A 22,632-nucleotide genomic window follows, 5' to 3' on the forward strand; every position below is an offset into this window, starting at 1 on the left:
AATCCCATTTCCTTAAATAAATAAAAAAAATTTAAAAAAGAAAACACTACAGAAAAGTGAGGTATTATTATTATTATTAGTAGTAGTAGTAAGCAGAATAAAAAAAAATTTCCTAAGAGGAAGTAAGCTCTTTAAAGAACAAGGAACTAGGGCCAAACCTCCTCTTTCCGGTCCCCACCTATTTGATTTACTTGATTATGTGGTTTTTTTGGCCAGGGGCAGGGGAAGTATAGACCCTGCTGGAGCTGATCTTGACTGGCCCTGCCCATCCTTACTTCCTTGTTTCTGTCTCTACTTCTGGTGGCCTCCAAGTCCTACTCACCCCTGTCTGGCCCCCCTCCAGCTCTAAATCTCTCTGCTTCTACCTACTCCTCAGCTCACATTCACTGAAGCTTACACCTTTGTTTTGGGGGGATCAGAAGAGTTCTTAGGATCATAGGATCAGGAAGTGCTAACTAAGAGCTGGGCTAGGGATAGCTGGCTAGGGAAAAGAATAATGATGACGATTATCCTGAGGAGCAGCACAGTATAATGTTGAGTGGTAGACCCTGTAGGTAGAAAGACCTAGGTTCTTGTATCCCTTCTTGGAACTCTTGGTACCTCTAATAACTCTCTTCAGTCTTTAAGCTACAGATGAGTTGCTGGTTTATCATAATAACTCATAGATAATAATAACTCACATTTCTTATTTCTATAGCATCTCATATTTCTAGTGTACCAAGTGCTTTCATTACCCTCTGAGGTAATTACACTAATGTTAATCATCCCCATTGTACAAATATAGAAATCAAGGCTCAGGTAGGCAGTGACTTGCTTATGGTCAGGTAACTAAACAGTGTTGGAGCTAAATTTCCACCTCATGTCCACTTATAGTCCGTTATACCACTATGCCAGATATGAACACGAGGCCCTGAGATTCAGGATAAGCTCTATTGGGATAGCCCCAGCATGAATAGATACATGACTAGATGAGGGTACGTTTGACCTTTGGGTGATTTTAGTGACCCATCCTTTTACTGGAATTTTGGCAAAAAAAATTATTCGACTGGAGTAACCAGTTTTACAAATAGAAGTCCTATCATTTATTAATTGTGGAATCATATTAGCCTGCCATCCTTTACAAACAACTCAAACCCTGCCTTCCTGAATGAAGCCCTCTCTGTCTTCTAGCCTTCACTGATCTCAGGCTAGTTTCAAAGATAGTTAGAGAAACTAACCTGAAATCAGTGAGGACTAGACTGTACAACTGCCTCATTTACATCCAATTCATAGGCAAGTCAAAACATCCCCTGTGACGTTATTGGTACACTTTGAAAATGAAGAATGACAGCATACCACATTTAGTATTTAAGGATCTTTCATGAATGTTAGTCATCTCCCTAGCTAGCCTATGCATCCCATGAAACCAAGGACCATATCTTACATTCTTGTTTCAAGAACATAGAGAATTGGAAGTGATCTAATAGGTCACTTTCTCATCATTCTGTAGATAAAGAAACTTAGACCTAGGAAAATTTGCCCAAGGACACTCAGGTAAAAAGAGACTGAGTCAGGATTTGAACCCAAGCTCTTGGATTCTAGATCCAGTACTATTTATGCTCTCCTACCTTGATCACAGTGCCTATGAACAGGGCATAAGAAATATGTTATCTGGGGCAGCTAAGTAGTACAGTGGATAGAGTACTGACCCTGGAGTCAGAAGGAGCTGGAATCAAAACATGATTTTAGACACTTGATAGTTACTTAACTGTGTGACCTTGCCTCACCAAAAAGAAAGAAATTTGTTTTCTGAATGATTAGACAGAAACTGAATACATTTTTCTTAATAACCCTAAATGTTTAGCCCCTTGAACCTAATTCTCTAAATAATTACAATACATATTTCTATAGAGCTTTTATAAAACACCATAACTCTGTATGTGCAAAGATTATTGTCCTCATTTTTGAGGGGAGGCAACTGAAGTCCAGAGAAATGATGATCACAGCTAGATTCTTTTTCAGGGTTCAGATCTGAAACTAGTTCTCCAGATGATAAATTTAGTCCTTTTTGCTATATTATAGTATTGCTAAAGATTCTTGGAATTGGTTCCAGAATCCTTAGATCTTCCCTCCTTGGATGCTGAGTTTCCTGCCCTGCAGCTGATCAGATGAGTCTTTGAGCTCCTGCCTCTGTCCCATTACTGATGTGTTCAGGCTGGCACTATTGCTGAATGAGGCAGCTGGCCAACCTGTGTTGTCTAAATATTGAGGGGAGTTGTTAGGGAAGTTTCCTTGGTGACTAAAATGCTGATTGGCATGCAGGCGATGGAGAGATAGGGACTTTACTATCATGTCGTCATGAATGTATTTGTTTTCTTTATCTCTAACCTGAAGCTGATTGAGGAATTTAGGGGGAAACTGGTAATCTGGAATTTCAGGCAGGAAGTGTTCCATGCTGAACCAAAGGAAATTCTAGGGAAATCTTCAGGGATGGTCAGTAGCCAGTGGTAAGATGAGTTCAGATTTTAGCTCAACTAGTCTGAAATCTGAGTGGCAAGGGCTGATTTACCCCCCACCCCCAAAAGAAGGCATTTCAACTTCTTACCTCAGTACTTCAAGGACCCATTTTGTTAGTGTTAACTACTTCCTTTATAGACTAAAATCACAAACTGTCTCCCAACTATGTTCCTTATAACAAACACTCAATACCTAAACCCATATTTGAAATCTTTCTAGGTTAGTGGGACCAAGCTACTTTTGACATAACCTTGGAGAGTCCAGGTCCATCTCCACACTGGGCTCAGAGAAAGAGCTCCCCTCTGTCCTTGTAAAGTCCCTGAAAAAGAGTTGGCACTTAATAAATGCTTGCTGAATTACTCATAGGTGGATGAAGAAGGGATCATTTTAGCAAACCACATTACGCATTGTGCAAACTGCAAGAGGGTGAAAAAAGTAAAAAAGGCAAAGATTCCTTTTTAAAAAACTGTCCTCAGAGGCAGGTAAAAAACGTGTTGGATTAACCATCACATTAAACAAATTCTGGGCATTTGCGTCTTTAAAAATCACTTGGAGAATATGGAGAATATTGGACAGACAGACCGAAACAGAGACAAACAGAAACAAGAGGAGAGAGAGAGAGAGAGAGACAGAGAGAGACAGACACAGACAGAAATAGACAGAGAGATAGAGACAGAGAGAGACAGACACACACACACACAAACACACACACACACACACACACACACAGAGAGAGAGAAAGAGAGAGAGAGAGAACCAAGATGCACAGATAGGCTGATGGATTATACCTAGGTCCTGGGGGAAAAACAGAGAAAATTTCAAATCCTGGAATCCTTGACTGGATAAGGACTTTCTAGTTCAATTGATTCCTTCAATTCTATGAATTCTATTTAAGGCTTAGTGTATGTTCAAGACAGGCACTAAAGATATACAGGTATAGCCCCTGCTCTACTTTTGATGTGATAGAACAAAAAAAGGATCAAGAGATACTAAGAGGAGTAAGTAAATGTAGTATAATATATAGTAAGCAAAGGAGAGACCCAGACCAAGTGCAAAGAGAAATCTGAGGGAAAGACAGCTTGCTGTTAGAAATGATGGGGTAAGGGAAGGAGTAGGACCTGAATTGGACCTTAAAGGAAGGGAAGGACTTGAATGAATCCATTTAAAGCCAGATGAGAACAGAGAGTAGCTCAATTTGGTGGGAATGAAGAATTGATGAAGGGGAATAGTATGAACTAAGGATGGAAAGTTAGGAACCAAGCTGGAAAGGCATTTGAATGCTAGGATCAGTGTTATAGCTCACTCATTAGGCAATGGGGAACACTGAAGGCTTTTGGGAAGGGAATGACTTTAGTACATTATTAAAACTACTTGGGCAGAGGTGTGAAATAGTTATATTTAATTTAGGTCAAAAAAGGAGAGGCAGGGAGATAGGTGCATTTTCCCCACTCCCCCTCCAGGTGTCTGGTGGGGTGAATATCCATGGTCCTTGTAATTTTTCATGTCTTCCTTCTTTCAGATTTTCATATTTGCAAGTGAGAAGCAGGTCCCTCCAAAAGAGATTAACAGATGTGATGACGTTCCTAAAAGTTACTCCATGTATAAAGTAGATGTCAAATATAGGGAAGCTATTTATTTTCTCAACCAAGGAAAAATTGCTTAAAACATAAGCAGCTCATAAGTATGCACTGCAATTACTTAAACCATGAAGTAGGGACCCAACAGAGAGGCATCTAAGAGCCCATAAAGAGATACAAAAATACAAAAATATATAATATAATAAATATAATAATATAATATAATAATAATATAATAAAAATATAAAAATATAAAAAATATAAAAAGGTCTCAAAAAAGTCCATAAATAGAGAAGTCACACTATCCTGCATGAAATTTCCTCTATGGGACACTATAGCATAGGATAGTACACAAATGTCTGTATTGGATCCCTTGGCAATACAGAAGGCAATCTAGATGGAGATTTAGACAGAATTGGTCTCAGTCTCCTTTGCTTAATCACCACTTAGTCCATGCACACTAAGAGTGGCTGTTTCCCAGTGTTCTGTCCTGAAACCTCTTCTCTTTTCTCTCTAAACTCTTGGTCTTGAATCAAGTGAGAAAATATTTGTAAAGCCCTTAGTCTGGTACCTAGCCCATAGCAGGTACCTATATAAACTCATTCCCTTCCTTTCATCTTCCCTCTTTGTGACTTCATGAGTTTCTATGATTTCAGTTATCATCTCTAAACAAATGACTTCCAGATCTATTATCTTCTCCCAGTATGTCTTCTAAGCTCCAGTCTACATCACCTACTTCTCATCTGACCATTCAAAATTGATGTCTGATGGGCATTTAAACTCAACATGGCCAAAAAGGAACTTCTCATCTTTCTCCTCAAACCCACTTCTTTTCTGAACTTCCCCATTACTGCCGAGGGCATCACCATTCTTCCAGTCACTCCATTTCACCACAGAGGTGTCATCTATGCTTCATTCTCACTCATCCCACATATCCAATCAGTTGCCACATCTTGTCATTTTTGTCTCCATAGTACTTCTCAAGGAGTCCCTTGGACTCTGATCACAAAGCCATCACCCTAGTCACAAGCTGAAGTGAGTAGCTCAGAGGGTATGTACGTATGTACATGGCTGTACCTGGAAGGTGTCCCCTATTCTCCATGAGGACAGGATTTTGATTTCAATTTTGTCTTTTTATCTCTAGTGCTTAGTAGAATACCCCAAACATACTAGTTACCTGATAAATGCATGTTGATTGACTGATTAATTAAACTGACATTTCCTCAGCCCACACTGTTAGGAGCTGCAACTACCCTTGGGATGCCAGGTTGCCTAATATCCCAACTCTCTGGCTCATACCTAGAGGTCAGTTTATGCTCTTCTTTATTGCTTCCCTGACTAGTGTGGCCTCAGGGATAGAGTATTGGACTTGGAGTCAGGAAGGAAGGGTTCAGGTTCCGCTGCAAATAATTATTATGTGATACTGGGCAAATTAATTAATTTGCTGTGCCTCTATTTTTTCAACAAGGGGTTGGGATTTGTAATTTTCAAGTTTCCTTCCAGTTCTAAATCTTTAATCTTCTGATCTTTCTGTCCTCTCTTCTTTTGTTCTATTGTTATGTTCAGTGGTATCAGACACTTCATGACTCCATTCAGTGTATTTTTGGCAGAGATACCGCTTTATTTCCTTCTCCAGTTCAATTTACAGTCCAGGAAACTGGGACAAACAGGGTTAAGAGATTTCACATAGCCAACAAGTTCCTGTGGTCAAATTTGAACTCAGGTCTTCTTGTCTCCAGGGCTGGTAATTTATCCCCTACATCCCTTAGCTGTCCCCAGCAACACTCTTTTTTTCCTTTAAGAATTCTCCTATTTCTTTATTAGGTGAGAGTTAAAACAGTTCTATCAGGATAAAAAAAAAACCCTAAGCAAAATAAATAAACCAAAAATAATATCCCAATTAGTTTTTTCTTTTTTCTTTGTACATTTTCTCTCAATTCATAACATTAATATCTTCTCTTAAATAACAGTTAAAACTTTAACTATTTGCAGATATTAGTTAAAATTTTATTAAATTTGGGGGTGTCTAGGTGGCGCAGCAGATAGAGCACCAGCCCTGGAGTCAGAAGTACCTGAGTTCAAATGCAGCCTCAGACACTTAATAATTACCTATTTGTGTGGCCTTGGGCAAGTCACTTAACCCCATTGCCTTGCAAAAACCTAAAAAAAAAGTTATTAAATTTAAAGGGATATAAGTTATTACTTCAAATTCCAATGATACATTTATAAAATTGAAATTAGTGTTATATCAGTAGAGCTCAAAGTAGCAATTCCTTCCAAGTTGCAAAGTTTTGAATATTAACCTAAATTGGATTGTTATTCTGTCACCTGAAGACTACCTATTCAATTAATTTTTTTTTTATTTATTAAGGAAATGGGATTAAGTGACTTGCAGGCAATTATTAAGTGTCTGAGGGAGGATTTGAACTCAGGTTCTCCTCACTCCAGGGCCAGTGCTCTATCCACTGTGCCATGTAACTGTCCCTACCTAGTCAATTTTAGAAAGTCATCACTGTTTAAAAGCAGGATGAGAAATTTCTCAAGCACTTCTAAAGGTATGCCTAGATTAATGGGGTATTGCATCTACACAGACAGATGTAGTGTCTATATCTATGTTATCAGTCCTTGAAGTATTGGATTTTAAAATAGATTCAACACAATTTTTTTAATCTTTATTACATGAGGCCAGTAATAATCTTTTTTTGTAGTTTATTTTTTTAAATTTATTTTTTATTCTCATTTTGTACAAATGTTTTTACATTAATAAATAATAAAATATACTTGTTTACAAGTAAACAAAATACCCCTCCCCACATGAATATAGATAGACTTGCTTGGGCGAAAAAGTAAAGGGGAGAGAAAAAAAATTAAAATAAAAAAAAAATAGTAATAGTTGTAGGTATGGCCAGGTGGTGCAATGGACAAAGCACCAGCCCTGGAGCCACGAGTACTCGAGTCCATATCCAGCCTCGTAAACCCAATAATCACCCAGCCATGTAACATGCAAGCCACCTGATCCCCACTGCCCTGCAAAAACCAAAAAGAAGAAAAAAAAAGACCCAAAATAAAATAAAATAGTAATAATGGTAGGGGTGGCTGGGTGGCAGACCGAGCATTGGCCCTTGAGCCAGGAGCACCTGGGTCTGAATCCGGCCCCAGACACCCAAAGATCACCCTGCTATGTGGCCCCAGGCAGGCCACCCAGCCCCACTTGCCCTGCACCCTCCCCCAAATGATAATAACAAAAAATGTGCTTCAGTCTTTGTTCCAACACCATCAACTCTGTCGTGAGTGGATCACATTCTTTATGAAAAGTCCATCACAAAAGTTACTTCCATATTTTTCCAGCATTGCCATTGCTGATCGCAACTCCCTCCTTTCTTATTTCTCCACTACCATGTACTATATTTTCTCTCTCCTTTCACTCTGACTCTGCTGTAGGGTCGCTGAGTGGCGCAGCAGACAGATCCCTGGTCCTGGGGCCAAGAAGCCCTGAGCCCCCATACCACCCCTTAGGCCCAGAATCCACCTGGCCCTATGGTCCTGGGCAGGCCATACAATCCCAGCCCCTTGCAAGAAGTAAAAAAGAAAATGTGTTATATCTGACCACTGTCCCCCCATGGTCCATCCTCTCCTCCTTTATTCACATCTCCACCCCTTCCCCCTGCTCCCCCCTCCTTCTTACTCCAGTTGTCTATACCCCATTGAGTATATTTGCTGTTTCCTCTCCTAGCCATCTCTGATGAGAGCAAAGGCTCCCTCATTCCCCTTTGCCTTCCATATCATTGCAATAGCTCATTGTAATAAAAAAATCTTATTATGTGAAATATCTTGGACTATTCCCCCTCTCCTTTTTCTTTCTACCATTCCATTTCCCTTTTTTTCCCATTGACTCCATTTTTACACCATATTTTATCTTCGAATTCAGCTTTCTCCTGTGCTTCAACTATAAAAGCTCCCTCTACCTGCTCTATTAACTGAGATGGTTCATATGAATATTATCAGTATCATTTTTCTCTCATCCTCATTAAGTCAGTATCATTTCTCTCATCCTCATTAAGTCCCTCATATTTCCCCCCTTTCCTCCAATCTCCATGCTTCACTTGAGTGAGTCCTGTATCTGAAGATCAAACCTTCTGTTCAGCTCTGGCCATTCCAAAAGGAACCTTTGAAATTCCCCTGGTTCATTGAAAGTCCATCTTTTTCCCTGGAAGAGGACATTCAGCCTTGCTGGGTAGTTCATTCTTGGCTGCCTTCCAGTATATTGTATTCCAAGCCCTACGAACTTCCAATGTAGTTGCCACTAAGTCCTGTGTGATCCTGACTGCAGCTCCACGATATTTGAACTGTGTCCTGGCTGCTTGTAATATTTTTTCTTTGACTTGGGAGTTCTGCAACTTGGCTATAATATTCCTGGGGGTTGGTTTTTGGGGATCTCTTTCTCGGGGGGGATTGGTGGATTTTCTCCATTTCTATTTTGCCCTCTGCTTCTAGAATATCAGGGCAATTTTCCTGTAGTAATTCTTTGAAAATGATGTCAAGGATCTTTTCCTGATCATGACTTTCAGGTATTCCAATAATTTTCAAATTATCTTTCCTAAGTCTGTTTTCCATATCAGTTGTTTTTTCAATGAGATATTTCACATTTTCTTCTAATTTTTATTTTTTTTGGTTTTGAAGTATTGATTCCTGATTTCTGGTAAATTCATCAATCTCCCTGAATTCTATTCTTTGTCTGAAGGATTTGTTCTCCTCAGAGAGTTTTCTTATCTCTTTTTCCATCTGGCCAATTTTGCTTTTTAAAGCATTCTTCTCCTCAATAACTTTTTGAACTGTTTTATCCATTTGACCTAAGCTGTTTTTTAGCATGCTATTTTCTTTAGCATTTTTTTGGATTTCCTTGACTAAGCTGCTGACTTCATTTTCATGTTTTTCCTGCATCTCTCTCCTTTCTTTTCCCAATTTTTCTTCCAACTCCCTCATTTGATTTTCAAAGTCTTTTTTGAGCTCTATCATAGCCTGAGCCCAATTTCTGTTTTTTTCTTGGAGTCTTTAGATGCAGGAGCTTGTGCTTCTTCATCTTCAGACTGAGTATTTTGATCCTTCTTGGGATCATTTGCAAAATATTTCTCAATGGTCTTCCTCTTGTTTCTTTGCTTGTTCATTTTCCCAGCCTAAGCCTGTTTTTTAGGGGTGCTTCCTGAGCTTTTGGGACACTCCCACAAGGGTCTCAGTGTGTGAGGTTCTGTCCTCCCTCCTGGTCTGTGAATGAACATAAGCGTCCCCTTCTGCCATGGGGCTGAGGTGGGGGGGGGCCCTGTTGTTCTATGGGGGGGCCTAGACTGGGATCAGGATCTGAATGTGGTCAGAGCCCCAGAGTCTTGTTCCAGAGGCAGAGGAAAGAGCTCGGCAGTCTCTCTCTCTTTACTCCCCTCCCTCAGCTCAATGGGCTCATGCCCTGGGGGCTCCTGCTTACCAGCTCCACCTGCTTCTGCCTAGGCTGCGGAAAGACCAAGCTGCTTGCTGTGTGCCCTGAGGGCTGGGCTCCACATGCTCACTTTGCAGAGGTTCCCCTGCTGTTCCCCCACTTTGTGCCCAGTGCTCCCCGGGGTGCAGCTCAGGAGACTCCCCCGCTGCTGTGAGCCGCGGCTCCCAGCACCCTGGGGCTGCCTCCGGGAGGCTGAAGTTCTTTGGCTCTGGTGGGCCACCCCTCCGACCCCGGGGAGCAGAGCCTTTCTGCTCTTTTCCAGGTTACCTTGAGTAGGAGAACTGCCTCACTGGGTGCCTTTGTGGATTTTGTCTCTCAAAAGTTTAGTTAGAGTCCTTAGCTTATGAGTTTTTATCAGAGAGCTCCTAAGAATCGATCCCTTCATGTTGCCATCTTGGCTCTGCCCCCCAGTAATATAAGAATACAAAATAATATAAGAATACAAAACCAATGTACAATGTAATTAAGGAATATTTAACAGAATAAAAAATACAATAGGATGTAGATTAATACCTATTTTTCTAAGTCAGTAGGCAGCTTCAGGGACACTCATTTATAGTTTAGTGACCCTGGTTTAGTGATACAATTGGTCACTACTGAGATAGAACATGTTAATAAATAAGTTAATATAAGCTAGATGTACAACAAATTCATAATAATGGGTTGGGGACAGACTAACAATTGGGTCATCAGAAAAGGCCCTTTGAAGGAATCACCTGAGCTGAGTCCTGAAGGACTAGGCATTACAGAAGGCAGAAGTGATGGAGAACCTCAGACTTGAGGAACAGCTTGGAGATGGAGACTAGATGTTTTCCTATGGTATTCCATTGTTTTCAATTGTGTCTGACTCCCTGTGACTCCTTTTGGGGTTTTCTTGGCAAAAATACTGCAATGGGATTTCCTTCTCCAGTTTATTTTATAGATGGGAAAATTGAGACAAACAGGATTATAAGGGACTTGCCCAGAATCAACCAGCTAATAAGTGTCTGAGGATGAATTTGAACTCTGGTCTTTCTGTTGACAGATCCAATGGAGAGCAGCAAATAGGTCAGTTTGACTAAAACTTGGACAGCTAAGTAATGTAGTGGATAAAGCAATGGGCTTGGGATCAGGAAGACTCATCTTTTATGAGGTCAAATCCAAGCTCAGTCACTTAATAGCTGTGTGACTCTGAACAAATCATTTAAACTTACTTTCCTCAGTTTCCTTTCTATAAAATGAATTGGAGAATGAGAAATGTCAAACCACTTAAGTATCTTTGCCAAGGAAACCCCCAAATATAATGACAAAGAGACTAACAGAACCAGAAAAGACTGAACAATAGACCAAAGCATAAGAAGGCTTGAGAGGGAGTTAAAATGTAATCAGCTTGGAAAAGTAGGCTGGGGCTTGACTGTGAAAAGTTTTAAATGCCAAATAAAGGAATTTGTATTTGATCTCTTAGACCCTAGGGAGCCACTGACGTTTCTTGGGTGGGAGAGTAGAAAGGTCAGATGGATTCTTCAGAAATATTCATCTTGAAAGGTCTCTTATGCTCTCATATTATGTTCTCTCTGTTAACATTTAATATTCCATTGTTCTCAGTTCTTACAAGTCCATGTTTCATACTCTAACAGTCTATAAGGTCCTTTCCAGCTCTGACATTCTATGATTTAGTGGACTTTCCCTCTGAGATCCAATTCTCTAAAGAAACCTCTGAAATTGGATATGTCATCACTCCTCAGTTTTCCTAACTTCTTTACAAAGGTGAGCAATACCCCTTTATCATTAACCTCAAAGTCATTTTTCATGACTCATTCTTGGCTTTACCCAGCCAGACCACTATGAGATCTTGTCCCTTTAATCTTTATGAAATATGCCACATTTGACTTCTTCCTTTCTATTTTTATGGTTCTTCCTCTAATTCAGAGCCTGGTTTTCTCTTCTAGAATTACAGCAACATCTTTTCTGACTTTTGTATTCTCAGGTTAGAAGCCACTTAAGATGACTAAGTAGCGTGTGGGCATTGAAATGAAATCTACACTTCACTAACAATCAAATCTTGAGCCCTCTTAACAGTTTGCCAATGAAACGGTAGAGGGTGGAGAAGGGAAAAGGGAGCAGGGAAGGAGTTTCCTTATTGAAAGGAAGCGAAAACTATTAAATGCTAGCCAGGAGATAAAGAAGGACCTAGAAGAAACAGAAAAATAGGAGAGTAAAGGGAACTATATAAGGTTTCATGTCTTGCTCTCCAGTCCAGTGAATATTCCAATTTGAACATTTCTACAACTTGATATCTTTCTTGTGCTTATCCAGTTCCCTCTGGTTATTAACACTAAAAAAATCCTTAGAAAACATCAGAAATATTTGCTTATTTGCATAGGAATAGGAAGAAAAGGACAGAAATTTCAGAATGGTGTTTTGGTATATGATTGACCAGGGAAGAAGAGAAGAATTCAGGCAGAAAAGTGAGTGGTGACAGTCATCTAATAAATAAAAAATAATAAATAATAAATAATAAAAAAAGGAGTGTGTGTATGTGAGGGGAACTGTTACAAAGAAGAGAATAGGAGGTTGACTTGCAGGGCTGATCAGAGATACAAAAATTAGCCAGAGAGTGTACAGGCTGAAAAACCTTTCAGTCTATCCCAGGAGTTTCCTCTGTATTGTAGCTTCAATCTTTTCAAGCTTTTTCTCTTAGTGTTGCTGCAAAAGTTGTCTTCTCTGCTCATTTCTTTCATGTTAGGCTTTCAAGCTGTAAGGGACCTTAGAGATAGACAATCTGACTCATCTACCTCATTTAAAAGCAGAGAAAACTGAGTAGCAGGGAAAAGAAATTTGTGCTCTTTCTACTGTACCTTCTCTATCATCTGCCTTCATTTTCCTCCCCAACAACCTCCAAACTTCTTCTTAGAGACTCAATCCACAATTAAGTATTGTTGAGTGATTCCTATGGGTTTATTTCTGAGTAGGTTTCTGGTGGCTCCAGAATCAAGGCACTTTTCATGTCATTGAGGGGATAAAGGAAACAAAAAAGATTAAAACATTTATTAGCCCTTACAATATACAAAGCATTGTGTTAAACATTTCCTGTTTTCAAGGAGCTTGTTTTCTAATGGGGAAGATAACACATATGGAAGGTTTTAGCTACAAGTTAGATGGAGGATGCCCCAAGGTCGTTAGGGTTCAAACAAATGGTAGTTCCTCTTCTTTAATGCTATTTTCACAGATAAAATCCTCTTAGTTCTGATGCCAAGGAATTTGGTGACAAGATCTTTCTTTCCTGGGTCTTTAGCTGTAACTATAGCAAAGGAACAGTTGCCAGGCTGTGTTTCCACAGGAGTTGCTTCCCTGGATGAAAGGTGTAGAGAGCTTAGTTGGAGCAAATCTGTTGATTTGGGGGTACTATTATTGCCCAGGTTCTAGGTCTTAGGGTCCTGGGCCATTTCCATCACGGTTGAAGGGAAAATGGTGGTCAGTGTGGTAATGGTGATGTTTTGACTTAACTGACACATTCTTCCTCCTTTCTCTTCTTCAGGGTTCCATGCTCTTCATCTAGCAATTCAGTAGCAATAAGAAAAAAAAAAACTTTATTCTGTAAGTATGTATTAAATAATGGGTTACCAAAAAATATAATGTACTACATGCTATCAACTAAGTGCTATTTACTCCTTCCATACTGGCCAAGTTAATTAATCTTCCTAAGTCTCAGTTGCCTCACCTTTTATATAAGAGATTGGACTAGTGGGGGGAAGCATGTACAGGAGAAAAGCTCTGATTCTGCAGATAAAGGACCCCTGTTCAAATTCTGCCTAAATGCCCACTAGTCACTTATTCTCCCAAGGTTTCATTTTCCTTCTATGTAAAATGAATAAATTCAATGGCCTCTGAAGGCCCTTCTAGCTCCATAATTATTATAATAAGACACGTAAGCAAGGGTGTACTGGTGAATATTTAACAACCAGCTCTCTCTCTCTCTCTCTCTCTCTCTCTCTCTCTCTCTCTCTCTCTCCCTCTCTCTCTCAAAACTAAGTCTGACAAGTTTTTAAGTTTAAATTACATCACTAACACTTTTTTTTATCATGACTTTCTTAAATTTAGACAATCAATAAAATAATAAATGAAGCCCTAATTTATAGAATTAACTGATTTTCAACTTGTAAATGCTCACACTGAAACATTTAATAACCAGCTTTCGTAAACTGGGTCAAATTGGCTCCAACACACCATTGCTTCTAAGTTTCTTTCCAGACCTAGATGATATGATCCTATTATCCTTTGAAATTTAGAGAAATTTAGAGAAGAGAGAAATAAATGAGGCCTGAAGTAGTTAAGGAGTACTTCATGAAAGAGGTGAGATTTGAAATGGTCCTTGAATGGTAAGACTTAGTGAGAAGAAAATTGGGATCTGAAATTATAAGATTAGAATTCAAATCCATGGTTATCAATTTATTATCTGCTTGGCAAAACACTTAATCAGTCTCTGCCTCAATTCCTCACTTTATTAAAAAAAATGAGGCAATTGGATTAGATAAGTTCTTGGGTCCCATCCAGACTTGAATCTACAATCCTATGTATTTCTGTAGGGATGGTTTGACATCCAAAGTCCTCCACAATCTGGTTCCACTCCATCCATCTACCATCCTTATTCAGTATTATTTCCTTTCATCCAATCTACAGTCTATATAAACTGGCCTCCTTACTTTTCCTTGACCTCCATCTCTCATTCCTTGTCTTTGGAGTAGTTGTCTATCATGTCTAGTATTCCCTTCTCAACTCTTCCTTAGAATCCTTAGCTTTCTTTCATATTCAGTTCAGATGCTATATCTGTGAAAATAAGCCTTTTTATGATTCCTTTCTCCATCTCTCCCTTGTTAAGTGTTCTTTGCTTCATCAAATTATGAGATACTTGCTTATCTGTTTATATGTTCTAATTCCTCAAGGGGAATGTAAGTTTTCTGAATGCAGAGACTGCTTAATCTTCCTCATTGTATCTCCAGAGTCTAGTTTAGTGGGATCACAGTAGGCACATAATAAATGCTTGTTGAGTTGTATTAAAAAGGAAGTTTCCAGATGGGGAAAAGGAAAAAAAGCATCAAAGTAGGAATGTATGAATTTGTATGTGAATGGGTATATAAATATAAATAGTATAAATAAATATGTGTTTACATATAAATACTGTGTTCAAATGTTCATATGTAGTATGTATATGATATTGTAAAGAGTGTGTGCGGGTATATATATTTGCATGTGTGTTGTGTATGTAGCACATTTATAGGATATAGTTCTTGTGATATATATGGATAAACTGGGAATTTGTAGGTATTTATATATGTGGTGTTATGTGTAGTGTGCATGTATGCATACACTATGTTTGTGTATATTGTGTAGTATATCTGGGAATATGTGTGTGTGTGTGCGTGTGTGTTTGTGGTGTCTTTGCAATGTATATAAGGGTATAGTGTGTGCATGTATAGTGTGTAACTGTTGAAAAGACTTTGGAGATTAGTTCAACCCATTTCTTTTAAAAATGAGAAAGCTGAGGCTCATATAGAAGTGACTCTGGGGGTGGTTAGGTGGTGCAGGGGTAAAGCACCAGCCTTGGAGTCAGGAATACCTGGGTTCAAATCTGGTCTCAGACACTTAATAATTGCCTAGCTGTGTGGCCTTGGGCAAGCCACTTAACCCCATTTGCCTTGCAAAAACAAAAAAAATTAAAAAATTAGAAGTGACTCTGTCAAAATCACATATATGGAGAGAGAGAGAGAGAGAGAGAGAGACAGACAGAGACAGAGAGGGACAAACAGACAGAGACAGAGACAGAGAGAGACAAAGAGACAAAGAGAGAGAGAGAAAGAGAGAGAGAGAGAGAGAGAGAGAGAGAGAGAGAGAGAGAGAGAGAGAAGCATTTATAAAGTGATGACTATTTGCCTTGGCACTGTGCTAAATGACATGAGATATCAATGCAAGGAAGCAGGACAGTTTTAGTCTTTAATCAGTTTGTCTCTTTTTAATGGGTAAACACAATACATAAAAGAGAACTGAAAAAAGGAATGAGGAATTGGGTGACCTGGCCAGGGGAGATGGTTGGGAAGTGGAGTGGAAGTCTGATTCTTGGCAATATGAGTCAAAAGTTCATTTATCTGAATGCAGGGACCCTATGTCTGAGTCCAGGTTGGCAGAAGAGGAGAGGAGAATGATACACAGAGTGTACACACTCTGGCAAAGAGATGACTAGGGCATCTGCAGTAAATGATGCTCATTCTAAAACTGTAGGACTTGAGATAGCTTCTAGTCCTACCCCTTTAATTTGCAAGGGAGGAAGTTCTGTGACCCAGAAAGGACCCTCATTCTCATCTTCATCTTCTGATTCTTAGCCCTGATCCAGGTTACCCAAGGTAAAATCTATTTCCCTTGCCTTTCCCCAATTCCCTGCCCAGGAGGTTAAGATTTCTCTATTATTTGAAGGAAAAGAATTCCTTGCTTAGAGGAAAGAGAAAAGGTAAGTCCTTTAGGGAGCCGTGAGTCAAATTTGTGGGCAATATTAGGAACCCCTGGGGTTTAGTAGTGAGTCACTTCCTTCCCCAGATGTTAATGTGGTGCAGAGAATATAGGGATGCCATACTTAGACAGAGACAGGAGCCACCTGGGGGTTCCCCCTTTGTCCTTGGTGTGCCTTACAGCTATTACCACAGGATGTTGGCGTCACAAACTTAATGGGCCATACACTGACGTTGACCCAGTTCTGACCAACTTATTAGGATCAGGTTTAGGGTATCCCTGGGACCCCCTTTTCTTCTGACATCTTTGGCAGCCTTGGGAATGGAGATGGACATCTGGTCCAATCTGAGAATCCCAATATGATCTGAATCTTCTTCTGCACGCCTTTGGATTGTATTTTGACAACACTAGAGGTCCCTCTCAACCCAGAAATTTGTGGTCCAACTCACTCCTACTCATAGCAGCAATCCATTTTGTAAACTTGTGAGAGTCAAGTTGGGAGAAGGGGATAAAAAAGCCAGAGGCTATGTAGATAGGAAAACTAAGGCTCAATGAGATTAGATGACTTAGAAATCATGGTAATTTCATGTTATATTAGCCATGACTGATATCTTGGTTCAATTTTATTTTGGTTGTTATTTTCTCTTTCCTTTTAAATCTCTGTTTCAAGGGAAGACTTGGATAGATGAAAGGTAGGGATATATTCAGAAATAATAGTGATGTAGAAAAATGAGTGAAAAAAGAATGAATTTAAAAATCATAATAATTAGATGTGTATGAAACTGTAAATATTTTTTAGTTCAACCTGTTCCTCAAATTCCAGTCATTTTATAGGAAACTGAGACTCAGAAATGCTAAAGGACTTTTCCAAGGTTTGCCATGATTCTTGGATTTTCTCAGGTCCATTTTCCTCCCCTTCCCCTTGCACCCCCTGGAAGGTGCTATGCATCATTTCCTTTGCCAAGTCAGATGTCCTTAGAGGGGGAAAAAGTTGTTAAAAAACACATTGTTATTTAGTGGGACTAAATAACAGCCTTTTCTGCCATCTACTGGTTGTAAAATGGCCCATAAAACCAAAGTTGCTTAGCTGCTCTACTTCAAACAGCAATTCTCTCCAGATAGATGCATCACTTATTCACTCACCTCATTCATTCAATTCTTTCATTCATTCCCACGATCACCACCCCAGTAAAGGCCTTCATTACTCCACCCACCTGAACGATTGCAATTGCCTTCTAACATGTCATCCACCTCCAATCTCTCCCCCGCCAATCCAACCTTCATACCTGTCATCATGTCACCTGGTCATATCACTCCACTGCTCACAACCCAACAATGGTTCCTTATTTCCTAATGAGAACAATGCAGACACTTTTACGTGGCATCTAAGCCCTCCACAAGTTGTCACTAATAATGTCTCTGACCCCTAGCCATGTCCTCTGCTCTTCTGCCTTCATGATCTTGCTTCCTTATGCCTAGAATGCACTCTCTTATCTTCTTTGCTCAGTGATTTCCTACTCATCCTCTCAAAAACCACCTTTTCCAGGAAATCTTCTTTGATTCCCCTAGTTGGGAATGACCTTCCCCACTTTGGACCTGACATGAGACTTTGTTTGCAACTCTTTAACACACTTACCATTATAATTATTTTTATGTAGTTCAGACCTCCCATCCTCTCCCTCTCTCATTCTTTCCTTGCTTCTCCTAACTTAGACTCTAAGATACACTGGAGTCAGGACAAAGTCTTAGCTTCTCTAGAGCCTGACCCTATGCTCTGCACACTCTAAACTCTTATTAAATGTTTGGTTTTAAAATATATTTTCAATGATATTTTTGTTTATTTGATCACCATATTTATCTCAAGCATTCTTTCTCCACAAAGCCATCCCATAGAACAAATAGTAATTTTTAAAGAGGGGGAAAAAAAGGTCAGAATAACTGATCAATAGTTTGAAAAAGTCTGAAACTTGTGCAATGTGTAAAAACATGTGAACATACCATCTCCACAAAGGAGTGGATTAGGGATGTCTTTTCATCATAACTCTTTCTTTGAGTCCTATTATCTTTAGAATTTTTTATATTTGCTTTTGATTTATTTTCATTTACATTGTTGTAGTTACTGTTTATATTGGTTCTGCTTCCTTTCTTCTGCATTAGTTCATGTAGATCTTTCCATGTTTCTCTGTATGCATTACACACATCATTTCTTATAGCATGGTAACCCATTACATTCATGTCCACAATTTACTCATCTATTTCCCATTGATGGACATCTACTTCACAAACATTTGTTGAATGTCATTGCTTCCAAAAGATCTTGCTTTACTTCAAATGTCCTCTCTGAGATGGAAAAGACAACATAATCTAACAAATAATTATGCAGTATGTGAAGAGCATCCCATGCTAGGCACTGGAAAAATTATAGAATTGAGGTATAACACAGTCTTGTACTCTTGATGTTCTAATCTAGAGGGGAGAAGGCATAAGCAGATATGAATATGACTCCTAAGATAACATAAATGTGGTAGAAGGCATGTAAAATTTGAAGTTAGAGAACTTGGATTCAAATCCTGCCAAAAAATGGGGAACTCTGGAAGATTCATTTAATCCCTGTGGGACTCAGTTTATGAATGGAAATCATGATTATCATGATGGAGGTAATGGGGTGGGCCAAGTCTGAATTCAGCATTATCCATTATGTCACATTGCCTCTCAGATGTATATACATAATTTTGATCTGCTGATGGTAGCAGTAAGAAGTTTACATAAGTTACATAGGTAGGGGAACTTATGGAGGTAGAAAGACCTGGAAGAAAACTTGCTGCAAGTTTTGTGTGATGAGGGCCTGGAATATTGGAAGCAGGAATGGAGAGGAGGTTATAGTCTGAGAGATATTTTGAAGGCTGAATTGACAGACTTGGTTAAAAAAAAAGGTATCTATTCTAGTATTTCTCAGTTCTCAGAGACATATACCAAAGAACTTTCACAATGTATTTATGAGAATAATAAGCATATGTTGGTGCATGCTCTTCTACAGATGGGTAAATTGAGTCACAGAATCAGGAAGGGACTGACCCAAGTCCACACAGTGAATCTATAGTAGAGGACTAGCAGGTGCCTTAGATGCATTACAGTTCACACTGCTGGGTTTCCCTGATTGATAACCCAGAATTAAATTTGAAGTTGATGTAAAGAAAGTTTATTGAAAATTAAGCTATCCAAAAGCAGAATTGCCTGCTTTGTAAGGTTAGAGAGTGTCCCATTACTGATGATTCTTGAGGAGAGCATAGCTGACCCCTTGTAGAAGGAATTCCTGTTGACTTACAGGTTAGACTAGATTCCTTCTTTGATACATAGTTATTAGGCTTTCATGCTTTAAGAGACATTGAAGATCATTTCATTCAACCCTTTCATTTTCAAATGAAGAAATTGAGTTTTGGGGGGGGGTGACTTGCCCAAAGTTATATTGGTGGTGAGTCACAGAGTCACCTATGAGATCCTATGATTAGGGTAGACTCAGAAATCTGCAGCTGTTCTGAGACTCCTCCTCAGACTTGGACCCATTACTTGAGAGGCTCACAATAACAATGTCTCAAGAAGAGAGAACCTCCCTTGATTGAAATGAAATCTCTTGCCAGGTCTCAAGCTCTCTCCTATGGACTCAAAGAGATGAGTCCTAAGTAAGAAGGAATTTCCTGGATGTACTGCTAAACTGAGAGATGATTTGCCAGCCACCCATTCCCTAAGGACTGGGTAAGGACAGTAGGAGAATAATCTTATTCTTAGGTACATCCATGGGTGACATCATGACAACAGATGAGCAATAGATAAAACTTCCCCAAGGCTATTGGGAAGTAAAGATTTGTCTAGCCCAATGATTAATCAATCAACCTTACTACAAAGGTCTGAAATTTCATCAGTGTGGGTAGCCCTTTAAGACTAAGCCTTGGTGGGTGATTTCATGAGGTGCCAGGTCAAAGAAAATAAGTACCTAGCAGCCAGTCTCTATCGATAGATGTTCCTCTCTATACTTAGCTAGGCTGGTCTTTAGATTCAGGCACATACCACTTACCATGTGACTCATACTCAATACATTTTTAGTTTGATTAGCTGAAAATACCAGAACCTGCTCTTGGACTGACATAGCCTTTAATAGTTGGAGTCAACTCCATGCTACAATGAGCCACTTAGTTCTCATTACATTCAAGAGTACTTGGGTAGAAGAATGAAATTCACTATCAAATATTTATGGGAAATAAGTTATTAAGCTCTTTATACTCTGACTCAAAGATTTCCACTACTGACATAACTATACCCCAGTGAAGTTGATAACAGAAAGATCCTATAATTAATAAAACTAATCAGCAATATTCTTTGTGGTAGTAAACATTTCAAAAAACTAGAGACAAAGTATATTCCAATGATCAGAGTATGACTGGATAAATAGTGATATACAAATTTAGGATAATATTATTGACCATAAGAAATGAGGAAAATGAAGATTTCAGAGAAACTTGGGAAGACATATGAACTGAGACAGAATAAAGTAAACAGCCATAAGAGAACTACAAAGAAAACAACTCTGAAAGATGTCAGGACTCAGACTGAAGAAATGACCAATCTTGATTCTAGAGAACTGATGATTAAACATGATATCCTCTTGAATGGAAGGATCTGAACAGAGCATCTGTTTCCAGATCTGGTCAACGTATCTATTTGTTTTGATTGCTACAAGAGAAAGTTCTATGTATTGGGAAATAATAGTTTTTTAAAGCATTATGAAGCATTTTAAATGGTACTGAGCATTTTAATATGTACAAGAGACTGAAGAAGGGGAGAAGAAATATAAGATATAGCTTCTGCTCACAATGAGTTTCAAAACTACCCTCAGGGAATCATGACATTTTAGATCTGCTATCCTGTTTTAACACTGATTTTGGAAGTAATGCTGTGGAGGTATCATCTTAATTTTTCTTTTCAGATATCTTTTGTACTAATACATATCAACTTTTTTTTGACAATACACATAATATATTTCATATCCATAGGAACTATCCTTCTCACCCTTTTTCTTGCTCCACTTTCTCCCCAGTATTTATAAAGAGAGAAAGGAGATGAATTTTCTCATTTCTGGAATCAAGTTTGGTCATTATCATCATGTAGAATTCAATTTTTCTTTCTTATTCTTTCTCTCTATATTTCTGTAGTTATTTTGTATATTCTTTCCCTGGCTCTGCTCACTTCATTTTGAATTAGTTCTTATAAATTTTCCACTGAGTTTCCAAATTTGCCATATTTGTTATGTTTTAAAGGCACAGTAATATCACATGACATTGATATACAACTAATTAGTTTAGTCATTTCTCATTCATCAATAACTGATTTTTAGAATACTGCAAAGAATTCTAAAAACATAGGAAAATTTCACACATGATATTGTTAACAAAGGTGGATAACCAAGAAGATATTAGTAACTATTGATCCCTATGCCTACTTTTTACATATGTAAAATCTTTGAACTGGCCCATACGTACACTGAAGATGTCTTTGAGGAAACATGAGAAGGGAACAAGCAACCTTTCTCAGATGTTTCTCTATAGCAGATCACACCTTAACAATGACATAATTGATTGTGATGTAGGGCAAATACAAGATCCATGGATTCTTCCTGGACTGGATCAATAAGAGAACAACACAACTGATTGAGCAGGCAGTTTAGCCATGTCTCTAGGAGAGACAACGGTTGAGCCCTGGGTAAGTTTGAGAATTCCAGAGTTGATGATACATGTTTCATAACTCTGCACCTATATCAAAAGGCAGCAAGGCAGGGGAAAGTATCTTCTCTCTTTCCCTTGTCAACTATCCATTTCACTGGAGCTACTGAACTTGTAGGAGTCACTGCATTAGTACTCTAGTCTAGACTGACACAATAAGATTTTCTTTCTGTGTCTCTTGTTGATTTGTTCATTGCTTGTTCTTTATTCTTGAAGAAGACTGATCAGGAAAGGGATGATGCCAATGAATTAGATTTAAGTGAGGGAGAGTTATGCAAAGTTACCAGACTTATTTTTTCTTGTCAAAGTCTTTGGAGTCCAGTGGCAAGATAGAGATCAGGACAAATGGAGGTGACCCTGGATGCAGTGGGAGACTCTGGCCTTTTTTAAGGTCTTTCCAAGGTCTGTTTGAGAGGCAATGACCAGGTGAAAAAGAAATGAAGCAAAGAATGTTCTCCTTTAACTAGTTAAAAAAAATCAATCTTGGGGATGGGGGGAAGACTTCAGGGTTTCTGGCCAAAACAGAAATAACTTTAATTTACACTTACTCTGAGACATCAGAGCCCAAACAATGGCCAAGTGAGGCTTGTACTTGAAGCTGTTATTGGCCAGTCAATGAGAGCCAGTGATTTGGGTTTAAGGAGTGATCCTTAGGAAAGAAATCTAGCCTGTAAGCTCCAAGATATCTTGGGAGTTTCAGTGATCAAATTTGTATTCTTTTGGACAGAGCACCAACAAGATATGATTCCCTTTGTGGACCAAGGGAGGGAAAAGACAGGAAAGAGGGAAAAGGGAGGAAGAAACGAAGGAAGGAAAG

The 22,632-nt window shown here is 38.9% G+C and overlaps 1 long non-coding RNA gene across 3 annotated transcripts in view; it reads left to right on the forward strand.

Moving 5' to 3' along the window:
• Positions 1-22,632, forward strand: part of LOC141506020 (uncharacterized) — a 66,900-nt gene that overhangs the window by 34,815 nt on the left and 9,453 nt on the right. For all 3 annotated transcript variants that reach the window (XR_012473755.1, XR_012473754.1, XR_012473753.1), the window contains exon 2: positions 13,079-13,137. This is a non-coding gene — a long non-coding RNA (uncharacterized LOC141506020). The remainder of the gene's footprint in view (positions 1-13,078; positions 13,138-22,632) is intronic.

The sequence above is a fragment of the Macrotis lagotis genome, chromosome 1, assembly GCF_037893015.1.
Source record: "Macrotis lagotis isolate mMagLag1 chromosome 1, bilby.v1.9.chrom.fasta, whole genome shotgun sequence".
NCBI classification, from domain to species: Eukaryota; Metazoa; Chordata; class Mammalia; order Peramelemorphia; family Peramelidae; genus Macrotis; species Macrotis lagotis.